At 47.1% G+C, this 22,670-nt stretch overlaps 2 long non-coding RNA genes across 2 annotated transcripts; one reads left to right on the top strand and one right to left on the bottom strand.

Moving 5' to 3' along the window:
- Positions 1-4,081: 4,081 nt before the first annotated feature.
- Positions 4,082-7,892, bottom strand: LOC123637362. Its single transcript, XR_006734824.1, has 2 exons — positions 7,729-7,892; positions 4,082-6,816 (listed from the first exon to the last, which is right to left on the bottom strand). It is a non-coding gene; the product is annotated as an uncharacterized LOC123637362 (long non-coding RNA).
- Positions 7,893-18,738: 10,846 nt separating this feature from the next.
- Positions 18,739-22,129, top strand: LOC123636525. Its single transcript, XR_006734570.1, has 3 exons — positions 18,739-18,822; positions 21,462-21,612; positions 21,940-22,129. It is a non-coding gene; the product is annotated as an uncharacterized LOC123636525 (long non-coding RNA).
- The last annotated feature ends 541 nt before the right edge of the window (positions 22,130-22,670 follow it).

Below are 22,670 nucleotides of genomic sequence, written 5' to 3'. Positions count from 1 at the left end.
ACACAAAGGTTCAAATGGATTTTTTTAAAAAGTCAGCAGTAATCTTCCAGGGAGTGAAAGAGTTGGAAAGCACTGGAAGCTGTTTCTCTGAGTTGCTCTTTTTTAATGCACTTTCTAACGCTGTGGAGGGAAGCACCACAAATCTCAGCGAAGCCCTCGCCCTGCTCCTGGCCAGTGGGCAAACGGCGGGCTCCTGGGCTCCTGGACTCCTGGTTACTCCCTGGCTCATGGCAGCCTGTTGACCAAGGGGAGATAATTGCATTCAACCACCTGGCGATTTAAATGCTCCCCTTTTTAGCGTCAAAGTAGCTTTTCTCTTCAGTCAGTTAAAAACCTGAGGTCTCCCTGGCAAATAGGAAAGCCTTCAGATTGGGAGTCTACAAGGAGCAGAATGGAACAGGAGAAATCCTGGGCGCAAAAAGAAATTTCTTGCGGCCTAATCAGGCTCCCAGCTAGAGGAACCCACGGGATGCCCCGGGGGTCCTGAGCCACAGTAGCCTGTGTGTTTCCCACCACACACTAAGTCCCTTGGGGGTGAGGACTCTGCCCCTCACGCCTCACCGTCAGGGCACCTCACCGCGACTGCTGACAAGAATTCTCCCGCCCACCCCCCTCCCGGGCCAGAGACGGCCCCTCCTCCCCTGTCGCTGCACAGGAGGCAGAAACAGGGATTAGACCGAGAGCTCGCAGACCCCTGGGGAGGCAGCAAGAGGGCAGGACATGGGCATCTTTACAAGACTTTCGTGGCACTTTTCAGGGTCACACAAACCAGATAAAAAGATGATCAACAGAAATTTCATTAGGGCCAGTAAAGGGAAATGGGGGGTTGGACCTAGAAATAGATTTTTCTTTTTGGCAATATAAATAGAGCCTAGGACTTCTTTGGCTCTTTTGACCTATGAAAATAATTTTCTGATTGAAGAGCTTGAGACTCACCCATCTTCCTATGTAAGACTTCAGCAGATCTAGACAGCTTTAGGTAAGGCTCTTTTAAAATAAATGCAAAAGTAATAAACGAGTATCTTCCATCCTGACAGTTCTTCTTGAGTCCCGCCATACTCTAAGGACTTTTCAGTGAATAGACTTGGAGGAAAAAAAAATACTCAAACCTGAAATTGATTGTTCAATCCCAAGTCAGTTGCATTTTCTAGCTCTCTGGTGGGCTGCATGCCAAATCAGCCACTTTGTCCTCTAGGTCCCCAGAAAGGCCCCTGTTCAAAAAGTCACACACATCTGCCTGGTGCCATTCTAAGTTGAGCCCTAGCTCCTCTACTGGCTGCATGGAGCCCTGCTGTTGAGAGGAAGTCTGACATCATGCAAAGAGTTTTCATTCTAAAGTTCCAGAGTTGAATCACAGCTCCTTCCTTTGTGCAAGTTATCTGACTCCCTAAGACTCAGTTTCCCCATCTCTAACTGGGGCTAACAGGAGTGATGTGAGTGGTTTCACAACCTCTTGTGAGGATTAAAGGGGACAGTGAATGGCTCCCGATATACTGTAAATGTCTTTTGATACATCTGTCTTCCAAAGAAATTGTAGTGATTTTATTATATATTAGCTTATTTTTATTTTAATAAGAATATTTATGTGCAAAAGAAAAACATTTTTTCTTCTCTCTCATTGACATGTAAGATCAAATTCATTTTTAACAATATAAACAGGAAGTGACTTGTCTTAAAAGTTACTGAATAATGCCAACTATATTTTCATTGAAATAATCTGACAAAATAGTTTTTAAGTCTTGGAGAAGAACTTGTTCTCTAACTGACTAATTAAAACCCACTTAATCTAATAAAGTAGATCCTCTATGGACCTGTACTAGAGAAAATTTCATTAGTCTGAGTTAAGCTACAGTATAAACTTAAAGGTAATAAACTATATTTGGGGGGAAAAAACCAAACATGCTCTAAGTAGGAACTCCCACTTATCCACACTGGCTTCCAAATTGACTCCAGGAATTATATTCACAAAGAAGGCTCCAAGCTTTTGACCTGTAGCCGTCTTCCAGTTAAGAACTGCAAAACCAAATTTCCTCCCTGGATATTTTTCTTTTGGGAAGACAGCATTGCTCTTTTGCTTCTTCTTGTGGCCAAGGTCAAACTGATCTTGTTGTCTGACACATCCTCTCTTGTCCAACAGCATCCCATTGAAAAGTGAGACCATTCTGGCCAGCCAGCCTTTCTCAGGCCAGCAAAGGGAGCTTGGTGCAGAAGCGAGAATGGCATTGTCTGAGCGTCATTCCGAGTGAGCTCTCCCTGGGGAATCCCAGAAACGTGGCCAGCACAAGAGTAGATCATAATCTGGGTCATGGTGCCCACGAGTATGAGCATGCTACTTAGAAAGTCATTTTCTATGTGCTGTATGTGTATGTATCTGCAAAGGTACAGCCATGAATATATTTCTACATTTTCAAGAAAGGAGCCTCAATTCTCAATTGAGGCCAATGAAGATTTCCCTGGACCCTAGGGGTCTCTAGGGAACTTGCTTAAATTAGATCAGAATAGTTCGTATAATATTTAACCTATCAGAAAGATGGTGGACAGATGATAGATTTAAATGTCAGAGAGATCCAAGTTTATACCAGTTCCTGGTTGAAGGAGCCCTGATAAGGTACTGTTTCCCTAAACCTAAGTTTACTTGTCTGTAAAATGGGTTTGCTTACCTCTCCAGGTGACTTTGACGCATCAGTGAGCCTGTACATGTAAAGTGCGTATTAAAGTGACTGGTGTAAAGCAAGCCTTGATAAACAGGAACTATTATCAATTCATTATTATTGAAGAATAGTTAATTTGGGGCATCCTTGTGAGTTCAAGATTTCAGAATAGTAAGGAGACAGACTGGATTAATGGAAAGGTTCTGATACATATACATGTAAATGGATACTTTCCGCAACAATGCATACCTTAAGTGGGATCAGTCACCTGGTCATCAGATGTTTCCAAGTCAACAAAGGTGAGACAGTTCTGCTAGGGAACCTAGGAATCCAGCCTGATTTCCTGGTTCAAAAATCACACCTGTGAAACCCTATCCAGGTGAGAAATTGCTCTGGCTAACTCCCCTGAAGCCAAGCCACAGTTCATTATAGAGCTATTTCTCTGGGTCACCCTGAGTTCATCTCCTTAATTAATGCAACAGCCAGGGGAGGCCAGGCCCAGGAATTCAGCTACACAGCCTTTGCCTAAAAGTCCACCGTAACACCTCTCCTTTGCCGAACACTTACGATGTGCCAGGCATTGTGCAGACAGCCTTACGTGCATCCGTTTATTTAATCCCCTACCAGCCCTCTAGGGTAGCAGCTACAATAATCCCCATTTAAAGATGAAGACTCTCAGGCTTGGCAGAGCCCAGTCATTCACCCAAGATCACAGCTAAGCCGTGGTGGAGCCTGCATTCCAGGTCTTCCTGACTCGAGTGCCTGAGCTGTTACCGCCAGGCTATACTTCGCAGAAAACCATTAATCCCACATTTCTTCCCCCTGTCACATGTTTATGTTGCATCTGAGAACAAAAGGGGGTTTAAATTCTCGTTTTTTTTACCTACTGACGAGCAGCACACCCTGTGGTCCCTAATCAGGGCCTACCTTGCTCCAAGCTCTCCAGAATACTCCCCTGAGCGCTTCATATCTCAGCAGCGTTTATTTACCCCAATTCCTGTTCAGGATTTTCCCTGGCCTTTCAAAAAACAACAGCAACAATTTAGCACCTAGTTTAAATCTCTCGCATTTGGCTAAGAAGCCCCTGCAAGGACACCTGGTTGGAGCAAGAGTGCCACCTGGTGGAACATTTGGGTCACTGCCAACACACGCCTTGGGCGAAAGTGGGGAGGCTGGCAAGGAGCTACACGGTGTTCCCACTGCCTGGAAGACGTCCCTGGACAGCTACAAAAACTAACTCAGCAGTGCCCAGGTACTTATTTTACTGAATTTCACAGGTGCTGTTCAAATACAAGTTTGGGACTTTGAGAGCTTGCCTTTCTTGGCCCCAAAGCCCAGAGCTGGGATTAGGATAAGGTGAGTGAGATAGAATCATGCATGTACAGGACCGTATCCCGTCTTTACTTAAAATTTTGAAATGTTATTCATCATCATTTTTTGCATTAGTTTTTATTTCTAATTGCATTAAAACATGGTTTGATTACTGAGATTTCTCGGCACCTCTTACATTTCGTACCCACAGCAAATGCCTCTGTTGCCTCCACCTACCACTGGCCCCGCCAAAGGCCTCTGCAAAAGGATTTCATGTCCCTTCAAAGCCCTGCCTAGAAATAAGTGGACCCACAGCGCCTGTCGCTTCCCCACACATCTGTCTTCACTCTTTCCCCTCTGAAACAGTCTTGGTCTACCTCTATCCCCACCAGTCTCTGCTAGTTGACTCGATACACCAGCTGAAGTGGAAAGAAAGTACACACACCAGCACGTACACACTGGAGTGTAATTAGCGGATAATCTGGCAAAAAAACGTGTGCAACACTGAGCTCCTTGAAGATTCCTGCTCCTTTGGCAGGCAGCTAACTGGACGAGCTAAAAGCTGCTTTGGCTTTTGCTGGGTCCAGGACCAGCGGGCCACAGTAAGTCAGGGCAAAGGGCACTTGCCAACACTGTGTCCTCACCCAACCATGGCCTGGCCGAAGGTCTGCCTCATAGCATTTCTTCCTCAGAGTCCCCAAGCTTAATGTCCAAGCGAGGCCAGATTCCCACACAGTTCTGTGTCTGGTCTGGGTGATTCCAGTTCCCTGACACAGCCTATGGCGAGGTGGGAGGCCTTTACCTAAAATATATGAATGGGCTGGGTGGGGGCAGTATAAGGAAAGTTCTGGAAACTCCTGAAATTTTATGCACAAGTATGTGCATTTTCTGGGGAGATGGCTTATTACTTTCCGCCCATTTTCCAAGGAGCCTTTGACTTGATAAAGGGCAAGAATCACAACGGTCTTTATAAAGTCTTCAGGTTTGATCAAGGGTCTATGCAAGAAATAGTAACAAGAAATACCTTCCTATGCTTGGCCTGATAGAAACAACTACCACGAGCCTGACCTGTGGTACATACATAGTGTGGGGCCGTCCTGAGAAGCACTTCTCAGCACGCAGAGGAAAGAAAACTCTCTGCCTCTTGGGGAACTGGAACCTCAACTGGGGGTAGAACTGGGCAGCCCAGTTTCCTTCTTTGCCTTCACTCCCTGCTTAAAATCTTGTTCAGCCTCCCATGGTGCTCAGGGAAAGCTCCTTCCTGCAAGCTCCCTGGACATCCTTACACCTCCTGCAACATCTGGCTCCTGTGTCAGTATTCTGGACATTTCTGGGCAGGGCTGAGCACTTAGCACACACCCCTGGTATCAAGTGGATAATTTTTCTACGATTATCTGCCTACTTGTCTATCTTCCTCACAAGACTGTGAGCCCAGGAAGACAGGCAACCCAGCCTTGGTCATTTTGGTATCCTCAGCACCTAGCACAAAGTCAGTATGTAAAAAATGTTTCAATGAATGAATAAATCAATCTTCAATGAATGAACAAATACCTACAATATTTGTTTTGCTAAAATAGTCCTTGGCTCTTTCAACGATGTGTGAGTTTCAGTGATGACGGCTGAAGGGCAGAGTAGACAGCTTTCGCGCCCCCACGTCCAAGGCCTTCATTTCCCAGCTGTGGAAAGATGCCCCGACAGACACGAGCGAGCTGGACAGGCAGAGCCCGGCCGTCCCCGGGGCCTCGCCCAGCTGCAGTCTGAGAACAGACAGCGCCCCACGCCGCTTCGCAGGTACTGCTACGGGCAGGACACCTTGCCTTGCTTTTCCTTATTTTTCCTGCTCCCTGGTTCAGGGTCACCATCACACATGCCCAGAGCACACAACAGGGAGATAACTGAACAGGGGAGCAGATGCCAACTGTACCCAGGCAGGGCCTGGAAAACCTCAATCTTCTTCCCGATTCCAGTCATTAACCATAGTGAGGATGGAACGGGAAACTAGTTGACTCAACTTGTTTCAACATCAGATAAACAGAGCTGAATTTCACGCCCAGAAATGCATCATCCATGAACCCAAACAGGTAGTTTTACTCTGCTTCCTCCCACTGAAATTAAAGTCACAAGTCTGATAAAAATCTCAGGGCTGCCGCTCCAAGCTCAGCTTTTCCCAAACACATTTCAGAGCCTGGACCGCGAGCTGGGGGAGGGAGGGCTCACCCGCTGGGTTTGTTCCTGCTTTGGAGAAAGGCCTCGGAGGACACCCTAGGCCCAAACACAGCTGTGGTCGTCACTGAATGTCAGCCTTGCCACAAACAAGATAAAAATTTCAAACAACAAAGAGGACTTTTCCACGTTCTGCTGAATGGGGTTTCTCATTCAGTTTTGGTTTCTTCTGGTGGCGAGGCCTCACCTGCAGGGCTTCCTCACACTCCAGCTGCCGTCCTCAGACAGCCACGGGCCACCAGAACCCCGCTCACTGCTTCCCAGGGGCCCCCCTCAACCAGCAAAGGAAGTGTTCTTTTTCAACATAGGTCAATCCAGAAAGGACTCCGGGTTTTGATTCATTGTTTCGTGAACAGCAATTTAACTTCTCTTGCCCACTCTTCAGAATTCAGGTCTCTCCTTTGAGGACCCAAAAAGCCCACACAGAAAAAGAGAATATCCCAAATTTAAAGCTGGGAAAAAGGAAGTCACTCTACTGTTCATCCTCTAGTGTTCACGCAGTTCAAATCCCCCACCTCTTCCAGATGTCTGGTAGAAATGGGCCGCTTGGCCCTGGTCACGTGGTGTTCTGTCCTGCATCTGTCTTTTCTGTGGCCCCAGGTCTTAGATCTCTTTCTGGTCTCTTTTGTATCTATTAAGTGCAAAACAAATATTGATTAATTCATAAGAGCCTACAAAGTCTAAAGCCAAATTAAAGCCAAGGGTGCTCTTATAAAAATATAAACTATTTATCAATCATTATTCCAAGCCAGGCCCTTTGTTTTACATTTAATCCTCACCACAATCCTTTAAGGTAGGTGTTTTTATTCTGTCTTATAGGTGAGAAAACTGAGGCTTAGAGGTTTCTGGGAGTGTGAACAGCTTCTCACAGGTGGAGTCCGGGTGCCAGAACGGGCTGCCTTGCGAGGCTGGGCTCTTCAGCACTTTGAACGCCCCAGTGTGTCAGCAAATGACCTAGGGAGGCTTTCAGTCACTGAGCACAGTGACAAGGTAACCATGTAATACATGGCAAGAGACAGGCAGGGAGAGTTTCACTAGCAGGTTAGAGTTGTTAATGCTTTTCCCGGGAGAGTGCCACCCAGGCCAAGCCCTCATCCCTAAAATCCGCATTGCCTCCTAACCATGCCCAGCTCTCCTCATACCTATCCACTTTGAATGGGCGTCTGGCTAAAATTTCTTTTGTCTCCTTCATCTAACCAGCTCTGGGCTAGGAGCATGGCACATGCGATGGTTTTGAGGGTAAGTGTAACTGCTGACACTCACGACAGTCATGCCCATAGCTGAATCCCTGATCAATTCTACTCTTTGCCCTAAGAGACAGACTGGACTTCAGAATCCTTCTCAACACAGCACTCCAGGCAGCCACTACCAATCAGTCAGCATTGCCTTAAGATGAAACCTATCTATCATTATTACCATCACAAGTGATCAACAGAATTTAATTTCCACTTCCTCTATCCTTCCTGCATTATTTCTCTAGTGTTTCTGGAATAGATAATGGGATGGATGGAGGGATGAATGGAAAGGAAAATTGAGTTCTTACCTTACAGAGAAGCCCTGCTTGGCACCACTCCTAATTCTGCTGACTCCACGCAATGCCAGTGCTTCCTTACAAAGTTGCTCTTTGCATGAGGCATATTTTGTGGTGTTTGTTACAGGAACTGGTGAGATTCACGGGTCATTCTGAGGCCACGAGGACCTTCAGCGTCAGCACTTTGTTTCTCACTCAGTCTCATTTCCTCCCCCTCTAACATATGCCTGAGCTTAAAAACATCCATTCACCCCATACTTCCTTCTTCTTTTTAAAGCTCAAGCTGACAAGAGAAATTTCTTCTCCCACTCACTTTTTTTTTTCTATAAAGGGAAAAGTACTTACAGCTCCACTGTGGAGCATGTAGGAATGACCAATGATTAAAAACGCTTTTGTGTCTTTGGAGACAGGAGTGTCCCTAACCTGGGCCATCCGCTGCCTAGAGTTCTGAATCATCCCATGATTGAGCAATGGATGGAGAAGCATGTTTTCCCAAGTCCTCTACAGAAGTCCAGACTTTCTGCTTTAAACCAATCCAGTTATGATATCTAGATATTCTTCCTCTTAGCAAAACACTGCTCAGTGTTCGAGAGGAAGGAAATGTTAAAAAGTTCTTATTCAAGAGAGCTTGAAGAGGAATAAAATACGTCTTATAAAGCAACATTTTGGTCATGTGAGTACAAGTAAATCAAAAGCATACGGATTGTGTGCTGTTAAAACATGCTTTTGTTTCCCCAAAACAGGGAAAAAATACTGGGGAAAAATACATTTTATCCAATGGCACACACTGGGAGACAGCTGGGGATTTTTAAGAAATCCAAAACGTGGCAGGGATGGCACAGCCCTAGTTACTAACATCTCAGAACTGGCTGCGGAGTAAAATGAGCTGTAAAATGGTCGTGCCATTTGTTACTCCAAGCTGGAAATGACACATTTCTCATGGATTTCTAAAGAAGAAAAATGTCATATTGAGGTATAGGAGATGAAGTTTTGTTTCATTGTCTCTGCTTTGATGTTAGTCACAACAACAATTCCTTTCACTGAACTCACAGACTGTGAAAGGTCAAAGTGCAGAGGTGAGACAAAGTCCTGGAGTTGGACCGTTGGCTCTGCCCTTAATAGTGATGAGATAGTGGGAAGGTTAGTTCACCTCTCTGTATCCTAGTTTTCTTATCTGGAAAGTAAGAATAATAATATTAATAACAGTAATAGTTGCTACACTTACCACCCAGGTAAAGCACTTGGAATAAATGTCTGGTGCACAAGAAGTCCTCAGTAAATGTTAGCTATTATTTGTCCTCCTGCCAGGAATGCTCTGCCACTAGATAGCTCCATGGCTCAGTCACTTACTCCAAAAACTGTCCAACCTTTAGCTATACTGACAAAGAAAAAAAAGAGAGAAGATACAAATAACTAAAATCAGAAAATGAAAGTGGGGACATTACTACCAACCTTACAGAAATAAAAGACTGTAAGAGAGTACTATGGACAATTGTACACCTACAAATCAGGTAGCCTAGATATAACAGTAATTCCTAGAAACACAAATTACCTACACTAACTCAAGAAGAAACAGAAAATCACAATGGACCTATAACAAGTAAAGAGACTGAATCAGTAATCAAGAGCCCCAACGAAGGAAAGTTCAGGCCCAGATGGCCTTCAAAGGCAGATAACCAAGAAAGTGTCATGTCAGGAAAACAAAGGGAGATGAGCTTTCTGAAGAGCAAGGAATGGTCAACAATGCCAGTGAAAGCTGAGAAATCAAGTCCAATGAGAACAGAGGTGTCCAGCCGATTGAGCTACCTGAGGATCGATGGGCACCTTAGTGAGAGTCATTTGGGGCCATCACAGGGCTAGGAGCCAGACTGCACTGCTTTCAGGGGTGAAGGAGCAGAGGCAGTACCTTTTAAAGAAATCTTTCCATAAAGAAGAAAGTATAGAGACAGGAAAATTGCTGGAAAGAGTGAGAGACGAGGGGGGATATTGTTTTTAAATGGGAAAGACTTGCGTAAGCCTCAAGCCAATGGAGGAAACTCATCTGAGGAGACAACAAGTTGAATATCCCAGGGCGGGCAAGGGACGAGCCTGAACCACAGGGCCGGTCAGCGGGAAGCAAGCTCGCCTGCAGCCTCGGGCGCCAGAGGAGGAAAAGACACGCGCCGGCCGAGCAGAACCCAGGCCTCCAGGTCAGCTGACTGCAGTGTTTTCCCTCGCTCAGCTGAAAATGTTCAATTTGAAATTGTCCAAACAATGACTATTATTGAGGCTGCGCCATAACTAACTCTTGCACTTCCCTAATCAAATATCCAAGGGGCAGTGAGGACGCGAGAGAAACAGAAACTGAAGCTGATGAGTAGAAAATACCTACTACGGTAGACTTTGTCATTTGAGTCAAAGATACTTCCCGGCCACTTGGGGGCCCCTTTCCCTGCGGTGTGCTCCCCGCGGCCCTCACTCCTCCGCCCCAGGGTGAAGGGGCCGGACTGGCGTCTGCCAGGAGAAACAGAGCATGCGCGGCCCCGCCCCTTCCTGTCAGTGCGCCCACAGACACATCCGCTTGCTCCAACTTCCGCTTTCTCCAACTTCCGCTTTCCCCAACTGCCGCTTTACGGTGGGCAAGGTGGCACTTTGGTCTCCATCCGCCTTTCTCCTTTGGTCTTTTTTTTTTTATGGGGCAGAAGGGATCTAATTACTCCAGTGGGGATGATATTATACTATCCAAAGTGGTATATGAAACTTGGTTCTCAAAATCTTTCTTTTTAAAACATAAAGATTAAAAAAAACACAATATGAATATGAATATATAAATATAATTTAATAATGAAAGTACATTCTTCTCACAGAAGAAGGGTCATAATACAGAATGAGACCCAGATTCCTTAGACGTGTAGAATCCAAAGGACCGGCTTTCGTAACTCAGTTAGACCAAAGCGCAAAACCAGGGTTGCTCGTCTCTTCAACTCTCTCCAGGATTCAGCTGTTTTCTATCTGGAAATAGCCATCGCCACACCCACAGTTTCAAACTTGGGAAAACGACCCAGAATCATCACCACACGTGAAGAGACGGCGCCGCAATAACCACTCTGCGGGAGGCGAGCCCTGCCCCCGCTCGTCCTCTGTGGATGCGCGAAACGCATGCGCACTTGCAAAAGCAGGCGTTGGCACCGCATTTAGACGCGGGTCCCGCCTTCGGTTCGCTTCTCTCCAACTTTTTCGGTGCCAAATTGTTGATCCTAATAATCATTTTGGGATCAGAAACAGTCACTACCACCTTCTCCAATTACGTCAGCCTCCACATTTCAACTGGAAAATGTTGGCCTTGACTGTGCAACTTCTCTACTGTTCCCGAGTTACTATTTGAAAATTTACCAAATAATCTTTAGGCCTACTGGTCAAGGCAAAGACGATGAAATCTCTCTCACAAGTTAGCTTGAATGTTCTCTTAAGGAAAAAGGGGGTGGCAGGAGAGATTATTCCCGGAACCTGTGGGACATCCGCATCTGTGGGGGGTGGGGCAGGAGCGGGACTAAGGGCGCTGCGGCAGGTTAGGCTGAAGTAGGCATCACAAACTCAGAGCAGACACGTGGTCCCCGCACCTCCCCGGCCCCGCAGTGAACCACCTCCAGCCACCCCACGGCCGTGCAGCAGTAGCTCAAAGCTCCCGGAGAGAGCATCTGGCCCGTGTGCTTCTGGGGGTAAGCACGCCCTACTGCCACCCCCAGAAAATGGTCCGCGGTGGGAAACGCCCAGGAAACGCCCTGAGAGGAGGACGGAGCGCTCTTAGAATGGTGGATCGGACGCTAGGTGCAAAGCCCAGCAAGCGCCCACCGCACGGGCCACTGTCAGCGTCAACTCGATGGCTTAACTCATCCATGGCTGGTTGTGGCTTGGTGATCTTAGAGTTCTCGTTGGTTAAAAGTTCATTCTATACACATGGATTGAGCCCTTCTGGGCTAGGAGGTGGGGAGACGTGAGTGAACAGAACAGGCGAGGTCCCTGGCTCGGTGTTGCTCACGGCCCCATTAAATCATCTACCTTGACTTGAGGGTCGCGGACCCCACCTTTGTCTTTAGGAGCCCACAGTCATGTGAGACACTTCCATCAAGGCCTCAGCCCTGCGCTCATTGGAAGGACACTCTTGGACAGACTTGGAAGACTAGGGACCGGTATCTCTGAGTTTGACTCATCTAAAAATTAGAAAGTGAACTCGATATGGACTGAAGGAAGTGGAGAATGTGATCGTGTCACAAGGGACTGGGCCATCCGCCAGGGATCCTGAGGAGTCAGCAAACCACAGCACACTGTGACACAGATTAGTTCCAATAAATAAACGTTCCTGTTTCAGCAGACTCGTTTGTAAGAGATTTTACATTCAAAGAATGAGCTGAGCTACCTAAAGAGTGTGTGTGTGTGTGTGTGTGTGTGTGTGTCTGTGTCTGTGTGTCTGTGTGTGTGTGTGTATCTGGATGTGTTAACTAACAAGCATAAGAAAGAGCTGACTTTTTTTTCTTGTTTTTCATGGTGACACCTGGGCATCCATGGTGGGCAATGTCATGGAAAATCACAAGCCCTGGGGACTTCCAGGTCTGACTCTCAATTATTTATCTGAGTGGCCTTGGGGAAAATTACTTAACTTCTCTGAGGCTTGTTTCCTCATCCATCATTAGAATAACGACATCTACCTACCATTTATCATGCATTCACCATGTGTCAGACTCTATGCTGAAAATTTTTAAGTGTATCATATAATTTGACTTGTCACAAAATCCACTGAAGTTTTATTTCTACTAATTTTACAGATGAAGAATCAGAGATAGAGTGGGTAAGTAACTTGCCTGAGGTCACAAAGCTGGTAAGTGCAAAAGAGGCAGGATTCTAACCCAAACGTGTCTGACCGCAAAGCCCATGCTCTCTAACACCTCATTCTACTGCCTCCATGCAGAACGCTTCTGGTAGGATGGTTTCAGTTGCAGCTGCAAAAAACTCGAAATTCTCCCACAAAACCTTCAGGGACTGAAGCTCCTTCTTGTTGCTTTACCATATTCAACAAATGGCTTTCACCTCATGGTCTAAGATGGCTGCTCACATCCAGCTATCATGCCCACATTTCAGTCAAGAAAAAAGGGCATGTTCCAAGGATTCTGATGTACTTGGTAGGTCCTGAAACCAACCCCCTGTCTATACTAAGAGACAGCTGCACTTTTACGTTTCTGAAGATATCTGTTTTAGTCTCATCTATTTCTAGCATTGTCACAACAGAATAGATGGTCCCTTTATGCATTAGATAACTATTATCATATGGAAAATCTCCATACCAAATTGTAATTCATATCATAAAAATAAAGCATGCGTACATTTTTAAAGGGGGGTATGTTCCCTCCGTTGAGGATGCTTCCTGAAAATTGCACACAACACTCTTACATACACCCTAGAGACCACATGGACACACGTGGCTGGCAGGCAGGCTGTGAGGTGTGGTCTGATTGCAGAAAGTCAGTGCCTAGCTGAAAAACATGCGATTGTACTATTAAGGAAGAAGGCATCTTGGAGGGCACACAGGGTTATTGAAACTATGCAGGATAATGTACATAAAGCATTTAGCGCCCTGCCTGGCACATAGCAGCTACTTTGAAACAGAGTTTGTTATTTATTATTATTGACCACTATCTGACATGCTGGGAAACATGCAGAATATCAGAAATTCAAATCAAGCAAGGAAAGCTCATTAAAAGGGGGGGTGGTGGGAAAAGAAAACTCTTAAAATCACCATGATGTGTGTATTGGCACCTACTTTTTCACACACACAAAAGCACTGCCCTTGCCCATGGGCAGCATCCCCGGGGACTCCATGGAGGGTGACAATACAGAGATGCTTCAGCAACCATCCCTGGCAGAATCAGCCCACATCATGTAACCCACGGGATGATGGTATCACAGGTGACCGTTGGTAAATAATTTCTCCTGCTGCAGTTAATGGAAATGCAGTTTTCATTACCGTAAGGAAATTGGAATCTCGGCCAGCCTCTGTGGATTCCGCCTGACCCATCCTTCATTTCTCGTGAGGCTTTGTGTTGTTCTCACTCACCTTTGATTAGCCTTTGTCTTGAAGGGTAGAGGGAGCTGGGTGATTGAAATCCCCAGGAAATCTCTACCTCATATGGCCATTTTAATGATCCTCCTTGGCTACCCTGACACCAGGGCTCTGGACAAGTAGGAAAGAGGCTGTTTTTAATTTGAGATGGACATCTAGTAGGGAAGGTTCCCGAAGGCCAGCCTGACTTGAAGAAAGGACAGACATGCACCCAGTAGGAGGGGAAATAGGAAGGCGAATGGGAGAAATGAGGGAAAGTGGTGGCAACAAGGGACCCATGTCATTGAACATTTCTCAAATATATTAGACAACTTCCCTTGGCGGGATATATTTAGGACATCAATAACTGTGAGTGCCTCTTGCTACGGTTTGGATGTTTGTGTGTCCCCTAAATTCGTATGTTGGAATCCTAACCCCAAGATGATGGTGTTGGGACGTGATCGGGTCACAAAGGGGGAGCCCTCCTGGGTGAGATTCATGCCCTTATGAAAGAGACACCTGAGAGCTCCTCATCCTTTCTGCCATGTGAGGACACAGCAAGAAGGGGCATCTATGAACCAAGAATCCAGACACCGAATCTGTCAATGCCTTGATCCTGGACGCCCCAGCCTCCAGAAGTGTGAGAAATACATTCCTGTTGTTTGTCAGCCACCCAGTCTACGGTATTTTGCTATAGCAGCCTGAATGGACTAAGACACCTCTCAACACAAAATGTGTTTTCAACTCAATTTGGCTCTTTGAATTGCAATCATTTGTGGCTGTGCAAATTTTCTCCCTTGTTAGAGAAAAGTTCATGAATAGAGATGTGCAGAGTTGTTCCTTCAGTCTCCTTTCCTCCGAATTCTGGGTCATGTCTCAGCTCCTGGTCTCTCAGGGGCCCCGCTCTTCCCTTTCTGTCACTGCTGGCTTCGTCCTTGCAGGTTTTATTTTTGCGCCACCCACGCAGCAGAGGAGGCAAGGAGCTAACAGATTTGTGGCAGAGAGAACATCTGCTGAACCACATAAATCAAGGCATCCAATCTCGTAATTTTGTTGAGAAAGCAAAAGAGCAATAAACATCTTTATTTGGCAGAGGCCCACCCTGCTTACAGCCTAAGGTTTTATCTCGTCCCTGGTTTTTATCTGTCCCTGCTTATCTTATGACCGAATGGTTTCTGGCTGCCATTTTATTAGCCCAGAACTGATACTGTGTCAGCCAGGTGCAAGTAATTTCCAGAAGGGAGACTATGGTAAAGTCAGGAAAGAGGGAAAGTTTGATTTCAGCAGATAGCCAGAATCAAAGGCTTCCCAAAGCCTCCAGCACCCTGGCATGTTGCAGCAATGCAACATGGAGTGGTGATGGGTATAGGAGATAAGGCATCCTGGAGAGCTAAGTATCTCTTCTGTCTGATTGCCCATGACATTCACAGGAGGAGAATTGCCATGTCCTTCATTTATTTATTCATGCGTCCTCCAATTCTTTTCTGATCACTCTTTTTTGGAGGGAGGCTACTTCTTTTGCCTTGATTGACAGAAGTTAATGGGTACTAGAGCTAAATTCATCTAAGTCTCTTGGAGGACAAGCTACCAACACGCAGGCAAACTGGGATTCCAAGTTGGGGATTACTCACTGGTCAATCAGTCGGGTTCAAGTTCCTCTGCAAGCCTCGTAGCTGCTCTGCCCCCACACTCACCATTTCCTCTCACTTCATTTTCATCTGCGTACCAGGGAGACATTTGAGCCTGTAGATAGCAGAACCAGCTAGCACACCGGCAGAGTCTGACTTTTCCTCACCTTCTCCTTTTGCACCTCCAAATCCAGCAAAACCACGATACCCTCTCAGACCCCAAAGATGGAGCTGACCCCTGCTCCTTGGCCCCCTGGGGAAAGGCAGGCCAGTAGTTCCAGAGACTCACAGATGGTAGATTTTAGGGTTCTGAGGAACCTTAGAGAGCACCATCCCTGCACTGGCCGATGGGAGTGTGATGGTCAAGGACACGCACCTGTAGCACAGCCAAGCCTGGACACCGGACCTCTGGCCCCAGTCCAGGACTCTCTCCCACGTGCCCACTGTGCCTGATGAGACGCTGGCCTGAATGGCACCAAAGGACGTTCCCCAAAGGCCAGAGTCCCCAGTATCCTGTGCAGATATCAAACGGACATAAAGGTGGAACAACTGACAGAAGGAAAGGACAGGAGCTTCCTGTTCCTGTAGCATCCGGTGTTCCTGTCCGCCTGCTCACAGTGGGCGAGGGCTGACTGGGTCTGCAGGAGGGGAAGGGGCCGAACGGGGCAAGAGGGCGAGAGGAGCAGAGTGCAGGGGCGGGGGGAGTCAGCTGCGGAGCCCGCCCCTGCGTCGCCAGCCCCCCCACGTCGCCAGCCCCCCGTGTCGCCAGCACCCCCCCCCCGCGTCGCCAGCCCTCCCACGTCACCAGCCCCCTCCGTGTCACCAGCCCCCCCCGTGTCGCCAGCCCCCCCATGTCACCAGCCCCCCCCACGTCGCCAGCCCCCCCACGTCGCCAGCCCCCTCCGTGTCACCAGCCCCCCCCGAGTCGCCAGCCCCCCCACATCACCAGCCCCACCCACATCGCCAGCCCCCCCACATCACCAGCCCCCCCCACGTCACCAGCCCCCCCACGTCGCCAGCCCCCTCCATGTCGCCAGCCCCCTCCATGTCACCAGCCCCCCCGTGTCACCAGCCCCCCCACATCACCAGCTCCCCGCGTCGCCAGGCCCCCCCCTGTGTCACCAGGCCCCCCGTGTCGCCAGGCCCCCCCACGTCACCAGCCCCCCCGTGTCTCCAGGCCCCCCCCCCCCGGCATCGCCAGCCCCCCCGTGTCACCAGCCCCCCCACATCACCAGCCCCCCGTGTCGCCAGCCCCGCGCTCGCTCTCGCTCGGCTGGGCTGCCTAAGCTTTCTGTGCCTCGTCTGTGCAGTGAAGATAATGACACTATCTACTCAAAGGTGAGGACTGAACAAATTCTTTCACAGAAAGCACTCGACACAGTACCCAACACGCAGTTAGACACCGTTAGCATTCCCAGGGCAGGGAAGCCTCAGAAACAGCGAGGAGAAAGCCACGCGTCGCCTCTCAGGCCCGGCTGTAAGTAAATCAGCCTCCCCACTTCTCGTAGTGTTGCCAGAAGGCACTAGAGTGCAATAAAAAGGACCTGGGCTGACAGCCCATATTAACTATTTGTCAATTAAAAAATAAATTTTAATAAATAAATAAAAATAAATAGATTCATATGAAATAAATAAAACTTTTAATTTGTGAAAAAGAAACTGTATTAGTACAAAGCTAAGCTGCTGTAACAAAGAGCCCCAAAATACCATGACTCAAAGAACAATGGAGATTATTCCTTTGTCGCATAACAATCCGGTGTGAACCGTGCAGGTCGGGACGGAGCCTCTGCTCTTCACAGTTATTCTGGAACCTTGGGTCTTTCCAAGTTATTGCACCGCCATCCTTGGTATCTTGTCAAACTAAGTCACCACCATGTCCAGATTTTAGCCAGCAGGGAGGAAGCATAGCCCCGGGCTTAAGGCTCAGGGCAGGAAGTGGCACCATCATTTTTGCTCATTCTTAACTTGCAAGAACTTCATTTCATGGTCACACCTAGCTGCGAGGGAGGCTGGGAATAGAGTCCAGTTGGGCAGCCATGAACCCAGAAGGGAGGGAAGACCAGATCTGCTTTCAAATGCAGGTCTTTTGATTGCTCGTTGTGTTTGGAGGCTCTTTCCTCCTCTTTTGTGCATTTATTTAACAAGTTCTCTATTTTGAGGCACTGTTTCATGCTGCAAGTATTTCCTGAGCACCTACTATGTGCCAGGCACTCTGCCAGGTCCTGGGGATATGGCTGTGAACAAGACAGACCAAATTCCTGTCCCTCTGAGGCAGATTCACCAAGAGGCTAATTAATGAGGAACTTTCCAAGGACTTTTTCTTGTCATTCTAAATCAATATACATTTTCATGTCAAATTTTATATTCTTATTTTTTAATTGTTTTTCTTAACAAAGGCCTTCAGATTTATCTGTACTTCGGGTCACACAAAACTTGGATCTTTCCCTACTGGTTTCATGGGGCTTACAACCTAGATGCAAGAAAGAAAGTAAACAATCTAACAAATAAATATATACTACATCAGGTGGTGACAATGTTATGACAGAAAAACAAAGGCAGGGAAAAGAGAGAGGGCCTGCTTTATCTGCACAGCTCAAGAGCCTCTCCAAGGAGGTGTCATGTGAGCAGAGATGGAACAAAGGGAGTTGTTTCTACTTTTTCCTACTCTAAGGACCACTGTGATTCACCCTCTTATGCACAAATCGTTGTATACATGCTTCTGATTATTTCTTAGAATCTATTTCTGGTGGTGGAGTTAATGAGTCAGAGGGACAAATGTTTTTAAGGTTCCTGAAACCACATACTGAAACCTCTCTTTTTATTGAGATTTCTCATGAGAGTTGTAAAAGTAGAAATTGACAAAGACCTAGATTTCGAGGCATTTTAAATATATATTTAAACTTTTTCAAAGTCTAAAGATGCTTAAGACTTTTAAGGGTTACTTATACCTGGATTTTCTGAGCTTCTCCATGCCCTAGGTCCTAATTAGCCTTTTTCCCCTCCGGTCCCCCAACACCTCCATGCAATTCTTTCTCCTAGAACTATTTCTTAAGTCAAGGAATTTTAGTGTAAGAAGGAAGCTTAGAATGGATGAGCCCGTTCCATTTCCTTGTTGTATCCTCGGGGAAACTGAGACCCAGAGATACTGCTGACTAGCCCTAAGCCTCATAGCAAGTACGTGGTCAAATCAAGATAAAGCCTCAACCTCCTGATTCCTGTTTCTGCAGCCAAAATCAATGACAAATGAAATGTCCATGCAGCGTTTTGTGATGACAAAACTGAGGGCAGAGATTTCAAAATAAATACCCATGGATGCTGCCTGCCAGATGTGCTGACCTGGCTGTGAGCGTTAATAAGTGGAAAGGACACAGAACAGTGCTGGGACACTGCAAGCCATATTTAAAGGTTAGTGATGGGTATTGCTTAGGTGGCAGAGCAAGGGGTGTGTCCCAAGAGCAGATGTAGGTCCCGTGGGCAAGGAAGCAGGTGTGGGGTAGTACAGGGTGGTCTTGGGGCCTGGAGGCGTGGACTGAAGACCTCAGCAGAGGGGCTGGCTATGACACCTCCAGAATCCCAGAGCTGGGGAAGGAGTCACATGAGACCACCCAGAGGGAGAGAGTCACTTCAGCCTGTGTCGAGGGAACTGCAGGAGAGCAGCCCAGCTGGAGGCCTCTGTGGGCCCATGACGGGGTCAGCTTTAATCGTCTGCCAGGCCGCTGCAGGCAGGCCAGCTGCCCAGCCCAAAGGGCTTAGGCCACCCAGCCACGTGGGAACTGTCTTATTCCCTTACCGCTCCCCTTTCTGGGCTTCATTCCAGGCGTGGAGGGCAACAGCAGCAAGCGCGGGGGAGGAGAGGAAAAGGACCATGTCCCCTTCCCAGGGGGAGGCCAGTCCCAGCCAAGGCAAGAGGGAAGACTTAAGGCTGAACCAGTTCTGGAATTTTAACTCTTACCTGAGACTTGGAGGCAAAGATCTAAACGGAGAAAACTTTTTGCAACCCAAAAGATTTTTTTCTTGCGTGAAAATGACTGGGAGATCACTGGTCTGCCCAAGTCGTCCATGGAGGTGGGGGAACACTGCCCCTACGAAACAGTCTAAAGAGAAGCCCCACAAAACTTGGATCTGCCCCCACTGCTCTCATGGGACAGAGAGGTGATGAGAGACAGCCAGACATAGAAGCAGATAGACAGACAGATAGATACATAAGTTGCATTTTGTTCACAATCCCCTTTCTATGTTTTTTCAGTGTGCCACTCACTTGCGATTTTAGTCGGATAGTCGTTCTGGCTGTTACGCACGTGCAGTGTTGTTCCCCAATAACCACTTTCCACTAACAGCACCACATTGATTTCATGCTCATAGACTCACTCATGCATCATGGATGATATTTAGACTCCTTTTTAAGCTTCACCTTCCTGATTGCACACATGAACTTTTTTTTCTATAATCCTTTCACTCACTAGGGCCCCAGAAATATACATTATATAGGCAGATATTACTCTGAACTCAACAAAAGCTCAAATGGCAGTCATTGACTCCTAATGTCTCTGAGCCATAGTCCCGCGTAGCAATAGTCCCCAATCTTTTTGGCACCAGGGACTGATTTCATGGAAGGCAATTGTTCCACGAATGGGGGTGGGGAGATGGTTTGGGGATGAATCAAGCACATTACATTTATTGTGCACTTTATTTCTATTATTATTACATTGTAACGTATAATGAAATAATTATACAACTCGCTGTAATGTAGAATCAGTGGGAGCCCTGAGCTTGTTTCCCTGAAACTAGACGGTCTCATCTGGGGGTGATGGGAGACAGTGACTGATCTGACAGGAGGTGGAGCTCAGGCGGTGATGTGGGCCATGGGTAAATACAGATGAAGCTTTGCTCACCTCCTGCTGTGCGGCCCGGTTCCTAACAGGCCGTGGACTGGTACCGTTCTACAGCCTGGGGGTTGGGGACCCCAGCCACACAGTGTTTCCATGTTTTCCAGGCCTTCCCCACCACCCTCCACTGAAAGCTTGTACTGCCCAGATGACATTCAGTTACTCATTCACTCATTCACCAGCTCTTGGCTGGGCACCTCCATATGCAAATCATTCTGTGGGGAGCTGGAGATAAACTCGATGGCTGAGTGACACACAGTCCCTGCTCTCCAAGCACCACCATCTACTACCCCATGAGTCCATGGATATTAAATTATTGTGATAACAGGTGATAAGGATGATGTCAGCATTATAGACAAGGTGCAGTGGGAGCACAGGAGGAAGTAACTAACTCTACCTGGTAATGGGTCAGATCAGCGTCACAGAAGAGGAGACCACTGGGGATGGGAGGACCAGTAGGACTTTTCCAGGTGGCTAACAGGGGTTGGGGTGGGCAGAGAGAATAGCTTGTACAAAAGCACTGCATGTGTCAGGATAGACTAAGTTGTGCTGTGGTGATAAAATGACCCTGAAGCCTTCGTAGCTTAATATAGCTAAGGTTCATTTCTCACTCAAATTACATGTCCGGTGCCGGTCGGCTGGGCAGGAGGAGCAGGGAGCAGTGCTCTGCTCCACACAGGAACTTGGGGACCCAGGAGAGTGGGTCTTATAGCTGGAACATGTGGCTTCCACATTGGCATTGCAAGAAAATATAAAACTGGAAGGCAATACACTGGCCCTTAAATGCTTCAGCTCAGAGGTGAGACATACGTTTTCCATTCATAGCCCATTGGCCAGAACTAATCATGTGCCCCCTGGAGCTGTGGAATGTGCAGGAACACATGGCTAGTCCGTGGGTCAGAAATGTCTCTGCTATAAGCACAAAGGCATAAAACCATTTCTTGGGCTTAGGGAACTGTGAAGAGTTCACAATGATTGGAGAAGAGGATGCAGAAAAGAAATGTCAAAAGATGAGTTAGGAAAGGCAGGGATGAGAAGATGAAACCTTGTGTGCTGTACTAAGAGTTTAGACCACATTACATGCAGAGCAGAGCTTTTGAAGAGTTTTAAACATGGTGTCATGGTCATTTCTGTGTTTTAAATACACCTTTCATGCAGCACCACGGAGATGAATTGGAGGGGATTGAAACAGGAGATGGGAAGACCCGTTTGATTCCCATGGCTGGGATGATGAAGAAACTGAAACAGGATTACTGGGATAAATATGGGAAACATTAAAGAGATAGTCGCCATTGGAACTTCATGACAAGTAAGATATGAAAGCGCAAGAGGAATAGAATGACTCCCAGGTTTCTGCTTTAGGGCTTCGTGGCACCAATCAAGATAAGGAATACAGGAGAATGAGTGAGTTTGGGGAAAAGACACTGAGGCCAATTGGAGACCCGATGAGTCTGAGTTACCCATTGTGCATTATTATGTGTTGTATTGTGTCCCCCCAAAAAGACACGTTTAAGTCATAACCCCCATTGTTTCAGAATGGGACTTTACTTGGAACTAGAGTAGTTACAGATATAATCAGTTAAAATGAGGTCATACTGGAGTAGAATGGGCCTTAATATGACTGATGTCCTTACAGAGAGACAGTCCTGCGACAATGGAGGCAGAAATTAGAGGGATGCAGCCACAAGCCAAGAAACACCAAGGAGTGCTCCCAAACACCAGAAGCTCGAAGATGCAAGGAAAGATTCTTCCCTGCAGGTCTCAGAGGGAGCCTGGCCCTGCTGACACCCTGACTTGAGACTTCTAGCCTTCAGCACTCTGAGAGAATAAATCTCTGTTGTTTTAAGCCAGCTGCTTTGTGGCACTTAGTGATGGCCGCCCTGATCCAGGCGGGGCTGTTCGGTTGAAAGGTCTGGATGCGGTCAGACCAGTCTCCCTCCAGGGGCCCAAGGAGGGAACACTAAGGGACACAGAGCACGCTGGAGCACACGCCAGAAGAGCTTTATTCTGCCTAGGGGTGGAGAGGAAGAAAGGAAACCTCACGACGAGGGCGACATTTGAAAAGGGCTTTGGAGGATAAATAGCAATTCTTTTCTCTCCTAGCTGATGATAAACTCCTGGGAGCCAAGTCTACATATCTATTCAAGTACAAGTATTGGACAAATATGTATCAAGCACTTTTGTGTTAGGCTCTGTTGTAGGCACCCAGAATATAATGGTGAGCGAAGCAGGCACAGTGCCTAGCCTCACACCACTGATATTCTCGTGGGGAGACAGACATTAATCAAATAGTTACCTGAAAAATATGTAAGCACTCAATCTGAAAAATGATGTGGAAGGAAATTACCAAGCATTAAGAGAACATAC

Source organism: Lemur catta, chromosome 4 (genome assembly GCF_020740605.2).
Source record: "Lemur catta isolate mLemCat1 chromosome 4, mLemCat1.pri, whole genome shotgun sequence".
In the NCBI taxonomy this organism is placed as follows: domain Eukaryota; kingdom Metazoa; phylum Chordata; class Mammalia; order Primates; family Lemuridae; genus Lemur; species Lemur catta.
Note: the sequence above shows the minus strand (reverse complement) of the source record. Positions and strands in the feature narration are given on the sequence as shown.